The following is a 14,377-nucleotide window of genomic DNA, read 5'->3' as shown; positions in this document are numbered from 1 at the left end:
TCTGCCGCCGTCCTCCTGACCAACATGGGGCCCACAGGCCACTAAGGGATTCTGATGAGAACACAGGCTACATGGCTGGTTAAAAACGAACAAAATCAAGTGCTTGCCCCCGAACCTGCAGCTCCAGGGGGCTGTCCTGGCTGCACCTGGGATCCAGGCCGCTGCCCACAGCTGCCCCTCTGCACCCTGAGGACCCTCCTGGAGCCCGCTGGCACCAGGCAACCCAGACCCCAACCCCACCCTATCCCAGCTGAGCCTCTGACACTTCAGCGCCATCCTAAGGAAGCCTGTCCCAAACGCAGCCCCGTGACGCCCCCCTGGGAGCCGCCACTGTGACCTCACGCCCTCCACGGAAACTCCTGGAGATGCAGTGGGTGGGCCCTGAGCAAGCTCTGTCCCCACGTGTGACTCAGACAGACCCCCCTTGTGTCTTCTGCACCCAGACGCCCCGAGCTGGTGGGCACGCTGCCACTCTCGGAGGCATTGCGGCAAGAGGGGGGGGAGGGCGCAGGGGGGGACCCACGAGGACCAGGAGGGGCAGGAAAGCGGAGTGGTGCGGGCACAGGCCGCGGGTGGGCCTGGTCAGGCCCAGCACTGTGGCTGTGTGGCCACGGGCAGGTCACTTACTCTCTCTGGGCCACTTCTTCATCTGTAAAAACCAATTTATTGTGAAGATTGAAAAAGAAAATGCCTATAGAGCTTCTGAGATTGCTGTAAATGTTAGCCACTACTTTTGTGTGGATTTTAAAGTATATTTTTACAACTTGCAGTTAACTAAGTAGCCAAGTGGGTTTGATCTTGTGTCTTAGGGGATTTACTCCTTTTTCTTGATTCTAGCCTGATGGAACATAGGGGCTGATGCAAGCCAAGATCAAGACCCTAAAGCTCTGAAGTGCTTCCATCCCCCTGCGGTCTGGGGTCTCCCGATGAAGCCTGAGCCACAGGCACCGGCCCAGGGTTGGGATTTTCCTCCACTGCCCCTCATGACCCCGGAGCTCCAGCAACCCAGCTCCACTGAGGGTGATGCCAGGTGAGTTCCCGGGTCACCTTCCACTCCTTCCACTATCCTCCAGAGGCCCGGTGCCCACAGGATGGCAGAGCTGGGCCAAACCCCAGCATTCTGAGTGCTCCAAGTGAACTTGGCTCTCCCCAGGAGCAACTCATGAAACCTGGCCCAGTATCCTCGCATGTGAGCAGCTTCCGAGCCTGAACCCCGCCCCTGACTAAACACCCACCCCACCTGCAGGAAATGAAGTCCAGGGTCATCCCAAAGTGCTGCTGGGAGAACAGTCTGATTACGCTGAGGACACCCCACCCCCCACGCTGAATCCTCAAGGCACACAAGTCGTCGGCCTCAACAGTAAGATCAGTTATTGGGAGTCGGTGCAAATGGACCCTTCATCCCAGAATGACTGAAACCAAGAGATGATAGAAAAGCTGAAAACTGCCAAGGGCACTATAGAGAGATCCTGCGAACAGAGGCTGCCCCTGGATTCGGGACGCATGAGTTTAGGACAAACAAGATGCAGGACAGTAAAACCCAGCAGGGTTAGGAAATTTGGGGACCTTTCTTTCTGGTCAGCTGCTGTGGCCCAGACAGGCTGCCAGGAGGTGGGCAACTTACCCAGGGTGACAAGCTGCAGGCACCCCAGCAGATGTGCCCAGCCACACCTCTCGGGCCATGCGCGGTGTCTCTGGGCTTTGTCCCCAGGATGCCGTTCTTGTCGAGGAAACACTAGATTAAACAACGGATTCTTTGAGGCCATGGAAGCCTTGGTCCTGAAGCGAGGTGAGCACCAGCACAGCGCCTGGCCCTCGACGCAGCATCTGCCCCCCACCCAGTCTGCTGTCGTGTGGATTGCTTCTCTGGGCTCCACAGGGGTCCCTCCTCCCCAAGGGTCCACCAGGAATGCAGCCAAGCCCACCAAGGGGCAGAGGCAGTGCCACGGGGGCCCACAGCTCCCAAGCCCAGGTCAGACCACCAACAGCTCCTTGTTTGCCCCCAGAGCACCCCAGTCAGGAAGACGAGCCGCATGGGGACCCCAGCGGGTGGCTCTGCCTCTGCCTCTGGTTGACTGTGAGGCCTGGAACTCGCTGCTGAGGCACCAGGCCCAGCCAGCTCCCGGCAGGCTGTCGGTTCAGACCCAAAATCAAGGGGCCATGACAGCTTTCAAGGAAGCTGAAGGCGCCCTTTAAAAACAGAACTGCTCCAGCTGGAGCTGACGGGGGGGCAGGGGGGGGCTCTGCAGGCCTGTGCGCTCAGGCAGGGCCGCCTGCCAGCAGTCGAGGCTGCCCAGCAGGACTCCTCGCGCACAGCTGGCAGACCACCTGCAGGGATAGCACATTCTGGCCTATGTTAGTACAAAAGCAGACGAAAGAACCTGAAACGTCATAGTCTTGTTGATGGGAAACTGGACTTAGAAACCTTCCAGGGACCCTCTGTACCCCGTCCCCAACCCAGGGGCTGGCAGCAGCTTTTCAGCAGTGGGCAGACCCCCAACCCCGGTGCAGGACACAGACCACGTGGAGTTAGCATGCCCACAGGCCTAAGACAAGCCCACCTCATCCACCTCTGCAGCCTGTGAAGCCTGCTCTGGGCTTTGGAAATAGACATGGCAGGGCACCTTTCTCCTGGGACAGGCTTTGCAGTCCCTGGCGACCCTGGACCCCCTGGCACAGCAGGCAAGGGTCCACCCTCAGCACACATGGCAAATGGCCCACTGCAGGGCCCCAGGTCGCACATCACGCAGACTGACTCTTGCCATCGGGTGACCCAAGAGACGGGCTCTCCGGTCAACTCGGTCGCCATTCAGTAAAGCCTGACTGGTCCCCTCCCATTTTACCCCAGGCAGCCCGCTTACTAGGCCCAGTATGCTTCTGGCTTTTCTTCATTTCTGGTTCTCTGCAAACACCTGAAAGCCAGTCCCACCCCTGGCCTACCCACTCCTACTATGCAGCTGCCTACATCTACTTCTCTGAGTTCACAGCTTTAGAATTCCGGTAATTATTTGAGAAGTTACTCGATCAGCGAGCAGTCTGGACCATCCACCCCTAGAGATCCAGCATTAGCATCCCCGGAGCTGAGCAGCGCCTGCTGTGGGTAAAGTGGCTGCTCCTGTGGCCAGGATTCTCACCTGGCCCTGGCTGGCTAGCTCACTGGTTGCCCACACATATGGGCAATACACTGCTATTGACTCTATACAAAGAGCTCTGCCCAGTGCTCTGGACGACCCAGTGGCACAGCTGCAAGGCTGCAGGACAGCAGAGATGAGACTGGGGTGGTGGCAGTGCCGAGGACACAGACTGAGACGGCTGTGCAGGCAGAGGGGCCCAGAGGCAGAGACAGCTTGCTGCCTGCAGACTTGCTGAGTGGATGGAATTCTAGTGATTGACCTGCCATCTTGGAAATAAAGTTGGGTATAACCCTTTCACCCCAAGAGTGTTCTACTGTCATTTCTCTGGTCACATTGAATCCACAGTGAACTTGCCTGGGGCAGAAACCCATTGGCAAGACACCTGGCATTGGGCTAACCCAGCAGAAGCGAACAGGCTGGGCTGCACTTTCCGCATGTTTAGTGCGTGAAGACCTCACTGGTCTGTTCTCTCGGTGAGCAGCCATCACCCACCCCTCCAGCCTCTACTGTCAACCTGGCAGGTGCGCTCTTACCTGCAGCCCAGGCACAAACACTGCATTCATAGACCCAACGCCGATGTGTCTGATCTTCGTCGACCAAGACCAACCCCGTGCAGCTTAGTCCCTCTTCTCTTGATGCCAGAGCCCAAGGCACAGCCTTCCACCAGCTTAAGCCTGTGTCCTTGATACACTTCCCTGGAGGGTGTCTTGGCAGAAAATGCCATCCAGACGGCCACCTCCATCCATGTTCCCAGGCCCCAGGAGGCAGGCGGGTCTGAGCCAGCGGAGCCTGTTGAAGCACTGCTGGGGAGACGGCCCTGAAGGAAAGGTGAGCGGCTGCGTCCAAACTCCTGCACAGAGGAAAGCAAGTTCTCCCCTCCTCAGGCCAGGCCAGAGAGGTTCTCCTCCCTGTCGTCCCATCAGACTCCAGAAAAAAGCGATCTGGGAACCTCATGAGAAGCTTCACGCCCATGGCAGGAGGCTCCCAGACCCCAAGCCACCAGGCCCGGGAGAGAGAGGAGTACCTCTCCAGGCGCGCTTGTGGATCCTCGAGACACGCACGGGCTTCCACTGCTACTGCTCCTCCGTGCGCACGTGAGGACCACGCGCCAAGGCCAGCGACCAGCAGGTCAGGGCACCATCAATGCCAAGGGCACTCCAACTGGACCGGCCACCAGCACAGCTCGGCCGCGGGTCCAGCAGGGCAGCAGCCACTGAGGCAGAAGCACCAGCTCCCCCAAACCCACCCTCATGAGTTGATCTGACCCTGGGAGGTTCTTAACATTTTCACTAACTTCTTTTGCTTTCATTACACAATGTTTTCTTAAAGAGGAAAATGCACCCAAATCCCACTCACATATGGATATATATAAACATCATGTGTGTGTGTGTGTGTGTGTGTGTGTGTGTATAAAATATATAAAATATCATGATTGCACATAATTTTAATTTTTTTAAAGCAAGGCCTGACACAGGCCCCCCTGACCACTCAGTCACAACGAAAATAGTGAGATGAAGCACACCAACCAATCACACAACGCACCTGCACCTCCATGGGGAGCATGGCCCCAGCCTGTTAACGGGGGGTGCTAGGCTCTCCATGCTGCGCTTTGTTGGGCCCACACTGCCCAGGCCTCCCCGTGGGGCCAGCACCGCCCTTCCCGCGGCCCACATCCCCGCATCCTCCTCCCACGTCGGGGTGTTGGCAGAGAATGTGGGCTGATGGATCCAGAGCTGCGATCCGAGGCCCCCAGAGGCCTGGGGGAAAGGACAGAGCCCTCCGGCTCATCGAAGCAACAGGGGGCCCTCAAGAACCAGGCTCTCCTTGCTCTTGTCTTCCTATTTATATACTTTAATTTTGTTATTGTGATGAAAAGCACATAACATAAAACTTACCATCTTAACCGTTTCTGAGCATGCCGCAGTGGTGTTGACTGTACACACGTGGTGTTGCAGCAGATCTGTGAAATCTGACCCTCTACCCCTCTTACACATTGACTCCTCCTCCCCCAGACCCCTGTACCCCACCCTGCTTTGTTTTCATGGTTTGGGATTCTCTGGGACCTCCCATCAGTGGAATCACTTTTGTCCTTTTGTGACTGGCCCACTGCGTTCCTCCCTATGATCATAGCAGCCTCACGTTCCAACCTCGTGTTAGCAAGTGTCGGCACCGCCTTCTTGTTTAGGGTTGATTTGGGGAAGCTGGGGCTCTTACGGCCAGGATCCTCACTGAACTTAAACCACCTGATGATGTGACTGGCCTGCTGCTGCTCTGCGGCTTCCACACCCGCACGCAGTAAGTTATTATCGCACTACACAAAGAGCTCGGCCCAGTGCTCCGGGCAGAGGCAGAGACGCTAGTGCTCGACCTACCACCGGGAGAACAAGCCGGGTAATAAACCCTTTCACCCCAAGAACGTTCTACTGTCATTTCTTTGGTCACATTGAATCCATAGTGAGCTTGTCCAGGGCTGAAAACCATTGGCAAGACACTCGGACACACAGATCCTCTCCCTGTGCTGAGTGAATTAGCACAGACCAACGGAGGCGTGCCTTCTGAGATCTCACAGCCTCCAGCACAAGCCTTCTAGGTTGGGGAGAGAGGCACATCGCCCCACCTCCATCTTCCTTTGCTGAGAGGTGACCATGGAATTCACAGCAACGGTAATAAACAAAACCCAAGTCAACGCAACTACACCCAGGACCCATCTGCATTAAGACACTCCCTCCGTCTCCCACAAGTAAAGTCAGAGCCACGCTACAATTCTCTATCATTAATAGCCTGTTTAGCACTTAGAGCGGCACCATGGCTACTCACACGGACTTCCCACATGCCTGCCCAGGAGGCCTGAAGAAGGATGTAGTGACCAATGCACCACGAGAGTGAAGCTCTCCAATCACCACCGGCCTTAATGATTCATGAAGTGCATCCTCTGTTGTGCCATCCACCTCGCGGTTACATGGAGTTGGAAGGCTTGCAGCCGGCAATTTAGGGTCAATGGTGTGATGAAGGCTCTTAGGGACCACGCCAAAACATAATGCGACCGGGCTCACCGTTTCATGTGTGGACGGAGGTGGATTGACTAGACACTAAGCCAATCACACAGAAAGTCTTCCTTACACCGAGTACAGGTCCTTTAAAGCCAGAGAATGACTCCCTGATCCATCAGAGAGCGGCAGGGGCCAGCAGCTCACTATTTCCTACAGCAAGTGGCCCTGAGGCAGGGAGGCATCCTCTGGGCTGCACAGGGCTTGTCCGCCACGGCCACACGCTCATGCACAGAGAGCCCCATGGCCTCACACAGGCAGAGGCACGCACCAGCACACGGTGGGGAGAGCTGAATCCCCACCACCAAGACAGGGCTGAAGACCTGGGCGCGCAGGTGTCCTGAGGGGGCTTCTGGGAACCGGCAGAATCACTGTGACTGATTGGCCGGCACTGACTACAGCGATGGCCCTTTCCCGAAGTCTGACACAGGGGGAACGGATGCAGGGCATGTCAGGAAAAACCGAAAGTGTGGCAGATGCGGGATTATTCATACAGCAGTTCGCAGACCGGCCGTGATGCCTCAGAGCTTGTGTGGGGCAGTGCCCGTACCCAGCCAGTGCAAACTGGGAACAACCGAACTTAAAACCATGGAAACAGGACTTGATTACAACTTCTCCCAAACAGAGCCTACCACATGGCACTCAGCCACTCCTTTCTGCTCAGACAGGAGCGGCGGGAGTGCATTCCTGCCCCCAGCCTCCGGGGATCCTTGGCTCAGTGCCTATGCCCCCCTCGTACCCCAGCGCCCGAGATGGGGCCTGTGTGGCAAGCTCAGGGGGAGGAGGAGGCCAAGACCTCTAGGGGCTCCAGAGGCCAGTCTCACCCCTGCATCTTATTCTTCAATAAATTATGAAGAGATGGTGAGGTCTTTGATAAGATTCCCACTTTTAATGAATGGCCTCTCCTATTCATAGGATATACTATGTACTTTTAAAACCTGACAGTGGACATTACAGTGGTCAGGAACTTGGGCCGAGGGTGCCCCTGTGCCTGAGGGTCTCCATGAAACACGCATCATAGTAGCTCCTATGTTGCAGGGCCACTGAGGGCCACACATGAATGAAGGGGGCAGAGGCAGTGTGGGCGGGACAAGCTCTCCACCAGATGTACCATTACTGTGTCATCAACTGAGTCTCTAGACCATCCCACCTCAATCTTAGCAACTGCAAGAGTCTATGATTGACTCTCTTATTACAAAAAATTAAGTCGTTTCTAGTATTACTTTATAACAAAAAAAGTAGCAGTGAAGATCCTTCTGCAAACATCTTTCACATGTGTGTAAGCAGGCTGTAAGACAAAGTCCTAGAAGTGGGACTTCGGTCACAGAATTGTGCATGTTGCGAGGGATACGGCCAATCGCCCTGTCAGAGGCCGAGGCGACCCCACTGCCCCCAAGGGGGCATGACAGAGGTGCTGCCCCACCCGCTGTCAGTCACCCAGTGCTCCACGAGGCTCGGACACCGACATGAGCTCCAGCAGCACTCAGCCTCAGGGCAGCACATTTAGGAGGGAGCCAGGCAGGGGCACCAACCAGGCTCCTGCCCCCGGCCCCAACCCCAGGGGTGCACCTGAGAGCCCTGGGGGCATCTGCCTTGACCTACTCATCTCCCACTCCATCTCCGATTTGCTCTGCTTCACCTGGCACATGGTTATTTAAAGGGCAGGTAGAGGCCCCGAGAGTGACCAGCTCAGCCAGCAGCCACTGACCCTTCAGCCCAGAGAGGCTCTGTGGTCCACATCAGCTGAGACAGGGAGGGGCATGAAGGCCCGGCTAGAGCACAGAGAAGTGTGTGCAGACCCAGGAAGAGTCACAAGCAGGGGCCCACGCCGTCCGTCTGTGCACATGCTTGCTTCTCAGTGGGATCTGCACCCCTGAGAAACCTCAGGGGGGCAGCCCAGGCCCTGCCCTACATGCTGCCTTCACAGCTTGGAAAACCGGATGGTGGGGAGAGAGGCAGGGGACAGGACAGGCAAGCATGAGGCTTCTCCTTTAGAAAACCAAGGGGTTCCCAGGACAGAAGGGAGCCCAGCCGCTTCCGTCTAAGGATCGCTATCCACCTGTACTTGCGGTTAACTTTGGAGCTGCAGTTCATACAGGTGATATTTGTGACTACATGACACAGGTTGTCAGAGTAGAGCTAAATACGCAACTTCCAAACACAGCCATACAGAAGGGGAGCTTTGCAGGAGTGGAACCCATCCTGAGGGGAGACAGACGCCCTGCTGCGACCCGTCATCCACACCCCTGGGTCCCTGGGCTCCATCTGGCCATACCCACACAGAGCAGCTCCCCGTGGAATCCATGCTATCAGGGCCCCTGGGATGAGGTCAAGCGTCCCATGTGGGATCTGTAGTCTCAGTCGACAGAGCAGAACCACAGGGGACAGACACATGGGTGCTGGGGTCCAGGGTGCCACCCTGTCATGTCACAACCTCCACAATGAACAGAGACAACCTGAGAGCCTGCCCCCAACCAGCCCCTGCAGAGGAGGCCGGGGCACTCAGGGGCGGGCCCCACGACTCTGGCTCTGAGCTCACCGTCCACCACACACCTGTCCTCAGTCTTTCCTCTGTCTTAGCCATTTTCTGCCCCTTAAAACCTCTCCCTGAGATCATAAACAGTTTTGATGACATTGAAGATCAACTTAGTTGCTTTGTCCACAGACATCAGAAGCTCGTTGGCTCCTGAGCACTTCGGTAGGAGAAGCATCAGAGGGTCACAGCAACCCTGCAGACCTGTCCCCAGGCCCGCCGCACAAGCCCACAACCATCTTCCCAGAGCCCCGGCCAGCCACCTGGCATAGGCAGCCCTGACCCTGACTCCAGGGCACCCGATGTCTCTGGGCACGTGGCCCTCAAAGGTGAGGGGGTCCTGGACCAGTGCAATGGGTCCTTCCTGAGCAGAGAACTCCGGAGGAGGAGAGGACTTCGCCTCTGTCCTTGCATGCTGGGAGGGAGGAGAAGAAGGGCCCACCCCCACCCCCACAGCAGCACCCGTGTGTCCCAAGTCAGCTCCCCCAGTTCTTGCAGGCCCCCCGCCAGGCCTATTGTCATGGAGGGCCCATCAGCAAACACAGACATGGAAATGATAGAAGATAAAAGGGAGCTAAATGGCTTTCATCCAACAAAATGAATGAATTGCATTTACACTGCACCTCCCTGGATATTTATGGTGTTTATTCCGATCTTTTCTAGGACAGAAAATTTCTGAGCTCACGACAGGCCACCCTGTCACCGTGACAAACAGGCTGGCTGAGGCTGGGGCTGTGCCTGTGATTCCATTTTCCACCCTCCGAACAGAATGTATTAGACATTATGCAGGCAGCGTTTATTTTAGGAAGGCTTTTCATTACTGCAACCCAAAATGTCAAGGCTGAGGCTCAGCAGGCTCTCTCCAGACCTCCAGGCTTGCTCATTATCTGACAAATGCACAAGTTCCTGCCATGTGCTGAGCAGGCTGGCCCACCCCCCAAAGGTAACCCGATATCCAGGTTAATTAACTGATGGGGGTCCTGGATGAGGAAGGGTCGGGCATGGACACCCCTCCTGAACAAAGGAAGACGTGGGGTCATCCTGCTGGAATCGGGCTGGTGGTGAGGAGCAGGGAAATGTGGGGGGTGGGGAGGTTCGTTGGGAGGGGACAGCTCTAGAAAGGGTCACAGACAAGACACAGGTGCCACACCCCGACCCAGATTTGCTGGAAGGGACCACACCCCGCTAGCCGAGTCATTTACTGTGGCTGAGACATGCGTAAAAGGAGACGGCTCTGTGACTGGTTAAACACGAGTGTCATAAGCTGTATATCTATGAATACATCTTTACCTAAGTCCTTACTTTATGTCGGGGTACCTGCAGTCCAGAGAAAGTGGACAATCAGGTTGGGTCGCTCGTGATGTGATGGACCCTTACTTGCAACGACAGTAGGAACATTAAATACCTCATCCTGGGGACTTTGGCTTGGGAGAGAAAAAACGACTTTCAGACTAGATTTCCTTTTCCCAATATACTGAGAGAATCTGCACGAAGAGGTCTTCAAATACTGGGGTCGCTCATACACCTGATTTATGCTGCACAAAACTGTGACATTTACCCCACATGCTCTAGACAAATATTCCCGGAGCAGGCATCATTCACCTTCAGCTCCGTGACCACACGGTGAACACAAAAGCTGCTGAAAGTAGATTCTAAACGTTCTCATCACAAGGAAAAAACTGTTTTTTTTCCTTCTTTTTATTTTGTATCTAATGAGATGACGTGGTAGTATTTCACAATATATTAGTCAAACCATTAGGTTGCATGCCAATTACATCTCAATAAAACTGAAAGAAAAAAATGATATTCCTTCAACTAGTGGTTTCTAATTTTTTTAGTTTTACAGACTGGTAACCTTTTTTTAAAATTTGGGGAACCTATACAAAGTTGAGAAATCTTTGTTCCCAATTAAAAATGCTTAACAAAAAGAAACCTACCACCTGCTACCACAACTGCTAACATAAAAAATAACAATAATATAATCTTAGAATTTTAACAGGTTTCAAAGTGAGTAACTCTGACTTCATAGAAAGGACTCACTCATCACCCTCTGACGTCAGACATGCTGCCCCACCTTCCCCAGGTGACCAGGCCCTCTGGGCGGCTGGATGCAAATGATCCACACATAAGCTCCCAGGGTACATGCCCCCCCCCAGGGAACTACACTGGTCTTCAGGTTTTAAACTGGGCTTTTGTAGGGTAGTGTGGACCAGACGCCCAGCACTGGATCATGGCTGAGCAACTGAGAAAGAAGTGAAGTTTGGGCCTCCACAAAACAGAGGGGGCCACTTCGGACACGGCCCTGTGTCCCTGACACCCGCAGACCCCTGATCCTCCACCAGGCCTTACCACAGGTGTGCTGCCTCCAGACCTGGAGCCCCTATGTGGAAATACAAGGAGCCTCTCTGGGGCCACAAACGTGGGGGATTTGAGTCAAACCAAGGTTGCCAAGGACCTTGTGATTCCAGGCCGCAAATCTACTGCAGAATCTGCCGCTGTCTGCTCTGAAAGGACCCCTCACAGCCTGGACTGCAGGCCCAGGAGGGCACAACTCACCCAGGGCCACTGCCTTGTCCCTGCAGTCAGGATGAGATGGCTGAGCACTGCGCCCCACCCCCCACCCCCAGGGTGCAGAATGTAAACAGGAGTCTCCTTCTCACTGGGGATTCCTTTCCACAGACACTTCACTTCCAGCTTTCGCTACTTGTTAATTTACAACACAGCCCAGAGAAGGAGCCAAAGCTCATCGATTCCAAAAACAAGACCCGCCAAGCACAGAGCAGAGACACAGACACACTTACGGGACCCTGAGCTCATCGGCAGAGGCACCTGACGTGGGTCACCTTCAGCCTTTCAGTGCCGATATATGGTTTGTGACTAAAACAATTTACAGCACAGAATCTGAGATGTTTTCATATCTTTTTAGGAATGGTTCCTTCTCTAGGGACATACAGAGGGCGCTCTTCAAGCAGTCCTTCTCTCAGCAACCAGCTACCCCATGCAAAGCCCCAAGAACCCAGTCAAGTCTCACACCATGACAGGGGGATGTGGGCCCCCAGGACCCAGGACTCTTCCCAAGATACCTACTGCCCTGGCCACGACCTTCACAAGCGTCTGGTGCAGGGTGTGATCTAGCGGGACCAAACACCCTATTCTATGTCATTTTATTCTGTCTGATGCAGGGTTTGGGATTTTTGCATGTCATCATTGTTTACTAAGGCTCATGTTTGTCAACACGTCTAATGAAAAGCATCTATTTCTTCAATGTGCAAAAAGGTAAAAACCAACTTCATAGTTGCTGCTTCCATTTCCTGGCAAGAATTAGCAAACACAACAAAACAAACACTCAAGTAATAAAAAGGCAGGACTTACAAAAATCTCACATAGAAACAGAGAAGAGCTTCCCAAAGTAAGAACAGTATATGGAGCATGGAAAATTCTCTAGTTATTAAGTGAATTAACTTAATAAAATTCTATTACAGGACAAGCACTGGAAATACACAGAAGACAGATTCTGGTGGGCTTCTGGAGCCAAGGAAGATTCTGGAGGGCAGGGAGGGTTCCAGGCTGATTGTGGAGGGCAGGGAGGGTTCCAGGCTGATTGTGGAGGGCAGGGAGGGCTCTGGGAGCAACACCGTCTTGTTTGCGTTTGCATGTTCAGTACCCAGTACAGTGCCTGGTATATAATAATAGTAGGTGCTCAACCCATGGTACTGACTAGAGGTTTTCCAACCTGTCTAATTGTATAGTTCAGTGGAAAACATATTCTTTCTTCACAGGAATCTGACAAGGGATAAATGTCAAAGGCATAGCAATTCAATTAGACCCAACAAGAAGGCAACCAAAAATAAAAATTATGCATTTACATATATTATCAATAGTGGCCACTGTTCTAACTGTATATTGGACCTTGAGACAGCAGATGTGATAGACTGAAGCCAGAGGTTAAAACGATGTTTAAAAACTAAGCATCTGAAATGTTATTAATAATTTTAGTAAGTACAAAGAATTTTTTCTAACTCCAATATTTTAATCATTAGCTATTTTTAATCTTTCAATCTTTTATTTTTCATTTTATAAAAAGCAGTAGTTCAGAGCATACATATAATTTGTAAATCAGTATATATATAACTGATAAATAAATGCACATTTCTATTGGGGTGCACCATCAAACCCGTGGACCCCCCTGGAGAGAGGTGGGGAGGGGGCACATGTGCAGCTGATGGGCATGAGGCAGGGGGTGTGGGCCTGGCACAGGACGTCCGGGAGGGTCTCACACAAAGGAGTGGCAGCACTGGACCTTCACAGTGCTCAGTCTGCCAGAAATGGAAAAGGGCAAGTTTGTTTCTATTAGTTTGTTCTGCCACAATTTATGCCCATCCTTTCCTCTCCCACAGGTGCTCATGGCCAGGGCTCCCTCCCAAGGCTCTCCCTACATTGGAGCTTCTCAGGCTGAACGTGGCTGACATTCTGCCCGCTCCTTGGGGACAGTCCTCGGGGCTGGAGGGGGTCTCCCGTGCACTGCCGGACACTCAGCCGCATCCCTGCCTCCACTCTAGGTCCCCATCCGGGACAACCAAATGTCCCAGACAGTTGAGAGCCACTGAGAACCACTGCGCTACGACGTAAAGGAACCTATCGCCCTTCTCCTGCGCACTGCACACTGGACGACCTGCCGCCCTCTCCAGAGGGCATTCGCTTCCTCCCGATAGTCATTCATTCACACAGCAAACAGCACCTTTCTAATTCTGGAGGAACCACTACCACATTTGGAACAGGAGAACGATATCCCCATTCCTGGGTAGAACCTTTCAAAATGAGGCTTTGATTTTGCAATTAGTACCCATTCAATCTACAAGATATGTGAGACATATTATGTAAGATACCTCTAACAGTCTGGAACATTCTTTTTTCCACAATGCTTCACTTTAAATTTACCTGGATATTTGATGTTCTTTCAGAGTTCCCATGAAAAACACTTAATCATTAAACAAATGCTACCTGTACAACACTATCAATTTATACAAAGCACATCACCTTTTAACATCACAAATAGACTCCCTAGTTAGTGTACTGATATTTTCCCAAAATGGGTTTGACATCCGTATTTCAATCCCTCAAAAGCTTTAGAGAATAAGAACAGGCATATCTACATAAATATCCAAATTTTCAGCTTGATCGCACATTTTTATCCTCTCAGAATTACTAAATCAAAGATGTTCTTTGAGAACTACATCTTATTTCCCAAAGAGACAAAATGGATACAACCAAGCAGAATCTAGCTGCACTGCTAAAGTTTGATACTTTTTGTCCCTTACACATATATTCTTTACTAAAAAATTATTCATTCCCTGACTTTTTTGGTATTGCCTTGGTCCATTCTCCATATGACAGACATTTGTTTATCATATGAATTCCATGAAGTGGTTTTCAGCCATGAGCCATGTAATTTACACATTTCTGGTTACTGGATCTGCATGCATGTAACCACATCTTCTACGACAATGGTAAATTTAATTATATGTTAAGAATAGGCAACTATTAGAAACTGTCACAAAAATTAGAAAATAAGTAGATCCTGCTTCTTAGGAGTCTAAATTAAGAATCTAACCTTTTTTCTGAAAAATAATTTTTCTACTTTAAAACGGCTTCTTGTTTCTTTA

At 52.5% G+C, this 14,377-nt stretch overlaps 1 protein-coding gene and 1 long non-coding RNA gene across 6 annotated transcripts in view; one reads left to right on the top strand and one right to left on the bottom strand.

Moving 5' to 3' along the window:
* PTPRN2 (protein tyrosine phosphatase receptor type N2) overlaps positions 1 to 14,377 on the bottom strand; it is a 695,060-nt gene that overhangs the window by 669,564 nt on the left and 11,119 nt on the right. The window lies entirely within an intron of this gene.
* LOC140850056 (uncharacterized) lies at positions 353 to 1,758 on the top strand. Of its 2 annotated transcripts, none has more exons than XR_012132793.1 (3): positions 353 to 456; positions 838 to 1,030; positions 1,247 to 1,758. It is a non-coding gene; the product is annotated as an uncharacterized lncRNA (long non-coding RNA). The 2 variants fall into 2 exon arrangements; XR_012132794.1 differs by lacking the exon at positions 353 to 456 and adding an exon at positions 589 to 713.

This window comes from Manis javanica, chromosome 6 (genome assembly GCF_040802235.1).
Source record: "Manis javanica isolate MJ-LG chromosome 6, MJ_LKY, whole genome shotgun sequence".
NCBI lineage: Eukaryota > Metazoa > Chordata > Mammalia > Pholidota > Manidae > Manis > Manis javanica.
This window is presented reverse-complemented; position numbering and strand designations above follow the sequence as displayed.